Genomic DNA, 5,000 nt, shown 5'->3' on the forward strand with positions numbered 1-5,000 from the left:
GGATTGACTTTTTGTTCCCGGAATCCATTTGACCTAATTTTCTGAATCCCAAACACTCAACGGGGCAAGCGGTCGAGAAGTTTACTTTTCATCTACTGCGAAGGCGAACCAAAGGGACATTTCTCACTGCTACATGCGATTTATTGCGGTAACATGAATACTTCATTCTTGTTTTCTTTGCCCTCAACCTAGAATGAAATGTTTCTACGGAAAACTAATCACTGTGGAGCAATTTATACGCTGCCGGGTCAAGGGAATTGGATTTTTCATAAGATTGGAATTCGAAACCGAAATTCCCTCGTCGGCGAACCAGCGAAATCGCCATGTGTAACAAAGAAGAATGGAGATTGTGATTTGAAATGGTGTCTTGGAAGATGCGAGAGAGCGCGGACGGTTTCACAGAAATGTATTGATTCGATTACCATATTCTGATGCCAGAGGCTGTCCTTAGAAGAATCTCTTGCAATGTTTGCAATGGATCTTCTACTCTGCAGACACATTCGACAGCCATACCATGGGCCGTGTTTCCATGGCTTGCCTCACTAGCATCAGACATTCCCCTCTTTATCCGAGATAAGTAGCGGTTATCAGCTAAGCAAATAGTCACAGCACCATGTCTGCAGTGGAGTAAAACCCATTGGCTCATTTTTGTGCCGAATGTTTGCCCAAAAAACTGTCTGCCTTACACGATGTAGGGCGTTATCTGAGGACCGAGATTGTAACAGAGAAACACAGATGATTGTAATCACTTACCTTAATGCCTAACCGATCTCTTGCCCTTTGCTGCACGCGCCAATCTGCAACACTGGTGAAGTCAAAACCGGTCCGGTAGTTCGGAACTATCACTGCCTATGAATTGATTTATGCTACAAAGGGCTCTCAGGGCAGCGTCTCGTTGATCAACTTTCTTGCATCCACCTTCCGAATACCGAGACCGACCATTTGCAGTCACCTTCGCGGTTTAGAAAGCGTTTGGATACAATCTTTGTGACCCTTCTGTCCACACTTTATACCAACTGCCGTTCTTAGTACGGTTGGGTGACGTAAAGTTTAAGATGGAAATCGGCGACCAAAGAATACCGATGACCAAAGAGAACCTCCTTCGGCATCATCTTCTTCACAAGCTTCATCGCCATCAGCATCATCACCATCATCGTTATCACATTCACTACGCTCCACTACGCTCGTGTGTTGTTAGTTGTTCTTTTCGCCCCAGCACAGCACGTGGCTTCACTATTCAGCACACACAACACTGCTCTGCACACTTATCCTAATCTTTGGTTTCATTTTTGCCGGAGAAAAAAAGAGATAGAGAGATAGAGAGATAGGGAGAAGGAGGAAGCTAAAAGTCATTTACAAACTTTTCCACATGAAAACCTCTAAATCACTGAGTTGGTTCGACCATAATCTTCCTAGAAGTAACTTCGCTGAAAACGGGCTACGTCCCGCACAAATCACTCACTTTTACCGAGGGCAGCGGCAGGAGATAGAAAAGGGTCGGTAGGAATATCAAACACTAACAACAACAGCAACAACAGAACCGAACCGAAGAAAAAGCGATCATCGACAGTGGTTGATGGTGTCGTGACGTGCTGCGCGCCTAGAACCAAATCACATTGAACCAGGCAACCCGGGGCCACAGATATCCGCGGTCGCGCTCGGGCTAGAAAACGCGGACGGCCACACGTAGACAACCGAACAACCACCACGCTCACGCCAACCCGCGTCAAACGCTTCGGGGTCCGTTGTCGGGGAAACACGCACCACCTTTTTGCACTTTTCACCGCAACCGGAGTCATAGGAGGGAAAAAAAGAACTGGGAAATCGAAACGAACGGTCTAACGAAGACGAACCGTTTGATGTTTCAAGACGAGCTGCTGGACACGGTTGTTTAGACGCGGCTGCGTGACCGGGCATGCGAGATACTCGAGCTGAAAGGTGTGAAGCGGACAGATTGTTTAAAAAATCGACCGATTCCCGATGCAAAAAAAACCGAAAATACTTTTGAAATACTGCACCTGGACGCTACTCGCGAAGATTTCACAGACGGATTGCGTGTGGAAACCGAGTAGCCGATGTTCCGTGCGCTGTAGTGGTCGTAGTAACCACGAAAGAACGGGATAAAAAAAAATCCTTTCCACGCGATCTTTGACTGACACAATCTCAGGTTGCGCGCGTGTTCCTGAACAAATACACGTGTTCGCCAGTGCGGACCGCCTCCATATGGTAGCGACATGGCCATGGCGCAGATCAACAGCACTGCAAACGGGCAACCGGCCGCCCGTAACGAACGAACAGGCCAACGGAACGGGAATCGGTTACAAATGTGCCCGGAATGCTAGTGACGCCACCTCAGAGAGTCAGAAACCGGAACGCCACACAAAACAAAACACCGTGGACAAGAACAAACACCTGCACCTTGATGTGTGATAAGTAGAAAGAACGCAAGAAGGAATGTAGATCCACAAAACACCAGAAACCGACAACGAGTTCGTGGGGGGATGTTTGAGCGAGGTTTATCGTGAAACTGCGAGACCGTAGAACCGTTACCACCGACCAACCTGTCTGGATGACTTCCGTCCGACTAGTGTAGGCCCAACCCAGCACAACACAACACTGACCGACTCTCTGGACCCTTCCGACCACCGTCGGTCGTCACGAACGCGCTTTGCAGGATGAATGAATGAGACGATGAGGAGCGCTCTCCACGCAAGGAAAGCCAACAACCGCTCGCGACGGACATCCGTGGGTAAACTGGCCGAAATCGTGGCCAAGCGTCGTCGACAATCCGCTGCTCGAAGTCCGGCGGACTCACGAAGCTGGGTTTGCAGTTTCGACCTCGGGCGCTTCGTGTACTGAGTTACTACCGACTAGTAGACGCGCTGGTACTCTGCACACTCCAAGGTGGAGGAGGTGATGAGCTGTGAGAAAGTGAGAGTTTGTTTACCATGCGCGCGCATATTCAACGCTCGCTGAACATGCTAACCGTTTCCCATCCACATCCGGTGTGCTCCACCGCTTTTGGGAGGAATGGGGACGCATCTGCACGTGCGTTTGGCGTGCGTGCTGCTGCTGCTGCTGCTGGTAGCAACGTGAGTGACGCCAGTGTTTGGCCTGCTCTCGCGAGATTACAGTATCAACGGTGTGACGTGATAGTTCGAGCACAAGCCACCGACACATGCTACACACGCTGCTTATCAGCTAGCGGGCTGTCGGTTGATGTGACATCTGCTACGGTCACTGGCACTGACGGCACCCTTTGCCGTGGTTGTTGGATGAGCCAAAAATAATTATCTTCTTGGGAGAATCTGAATCCAAAGGGATAACTTTGCTTTTCTATTCCCAACACCTCTTATCTGACAGCATTGTCAGCTACTATCACGTCCCGTACTATGCTTGCGTTGCTTCAAAAGCGAAAACGGACTCCATCGTGTAAGCTAAGAAGAGCGATTCCAATTTCTGCTTCATCCAAAAATGCCGAGCTGTATCAATTCCCAGTTTATGAGCAACATCCACTTCGACTGCGGCCTGTGGCGGTACTATTTCCCGTTGACATTTATGAGCTCCATCCCGCCAAAAACGCTTCATAGCCTACGCATGACGTCACGGATAGCGATGTGTTCCGGTCTATTTGTGTGCTCGATTGTGCGACCAGAGTGGTAGTGTATGTGCCCGCGACGAGTGTAGACATAACGGTGGAAGAGAGCACATCACATTTCGTTCCGAGTCAGCGACATCTTACTCGGCACCGTGAATCGAAACATTCCTTGTCGCACGTAACCGATGGCGTAATAAATTTTCTCATCCAGCGGCGAAAGCACCTTCCAGTGTGGCGCCTCCATCGGCGAAGGCGCCTCCATCGTCGAATACGTTAGCTGACGACATTATCAGAGGGAGTTAAACTATAATGGGGCTTGGGACTTTGTGATGAGCCGCAAATCGCTTTGACGAACCGCACTGAATACCGGACCGGAAGGGAACAGAATGAAGCTTTCATCTTAATTTCAATTATTAAAGCAAACACCCTTGAGCTTCATGAGGGCTATTGTTGCCCCTTTGTGGTCTCAGCGTAGAAGGTAGCATTCATCATAAATCATTAATGCAACTCATATTACCAACCTGTTGATACAACATGTTCGTTAAATGTATCTATTAAAGTAATTTTTCCCCTAATTCATACTCATTAGTGCGAACAAACAATTGCTCATGAATCATCGCACACACCCACCATCCAGCCAGCACCCAGCATGGGAGGGATCTGCGTTTGCCGGTTCCAACGACACCGAACGATCGCCGAGCCGGCAATGGGCCAGTTGGTCATTAGCAATAACCGTTGAAGTGCTGAGCAATCAAACATCGCTGCTGCTGCTGCCACTTCTACTGCCGGCGACACAAATCACGTCGTTTCCCGACTGTCGATGTCCTCCTGAAAATCGGTTCCTACCCTCGATGGTACTTCAGATTGATTTTACATCTCCCACTGCAACGGAACACGGCACACGGGGGCGGGGTGGGTGCCATGATAACATACCACTCCCCCGATTGCGATGATCGTTCGCTGGGCGGATGGTGCCAACACCAACTCATTCCACTTCTACACTCCACATTTCAACCGAGGATACTGTACTAGGACAATACCATTCCAACATCCTTAATGGCTATCTCCACGAACTGGGGGTGTTGTCTTTTCCTATCTTTTTGTTTTTTTTTTCTCTTCTGTTGCTTCCGTAATAAAGCATTCAGTGGAGCAGGCACTTCTTCGCCTCTTCTTCGACACTCTCCGAACTGATTGTCCGCCCGTATGGTAGTTATCGATTTTTCCACAGCCCGCACTCCCCTTCCATCAAAAAAAAAACTGGCCCGACCTAATGTCTGCTTCTATGACGTCATTCGGTGCTTTTGATAGTGAGTTGGTGCTGCTGCCAGGCCACACCAGAAATTAGCATTTGTATGCGCTGGCAGCTAAGGAAGCGCCACTTGCTTGCTCACCGCTTGTTCCT

The 5,000-nt window shown here is 49.1% G+C and overlaps 1 protein-coding gene across 3 annotated transcripts in view; it reads right to left on the minus strand.

The window, feature by feature from the left end:
- The window catches only part of LOC126575396 (diacylglycerol kinase 1), a 56,626-nt gene extending 53,892 nt beyond the window's left edge, over window positions 1-2,734 (minus strand). For 2 of the 3 annotated variants that reach the window (XM_050236076.1, XM_050236074.1), the window contains exons 1-2: window positions 2,622-2,734; window positions 754-1,275 (exon numbers count right to left, since the gene is read on the minus strand). The gene's annotated coding sequence lies outside the window, so the exon portion shown is untranslated. Of the gene's footprint in view, window positions 1-753; window positions 1,276-2,561; window positions 2,580-2,621 lie in introns of those variants that run through there. The other variant, XM_050236075.1, reaches the window with a different exon arrangement.
- Between the last annotated feature and the right edge of the window lie 2,266 nt (window positions 2,735-5,000).

Source organism: Anopheles aquasalis, chromosome 3, assembly GCF_943734665.1.
Source record: "Anopheles aquasalis chromosome 3, idAnoAquaMG_Q_19, whole genome shotgun sequence".
Taxonomy (NCBI): Eukaryota; Metazoa; Arthropoda; class Insecta; order Diptera; family Culicidae; genus Anopheles; species Anopheles aquasalis.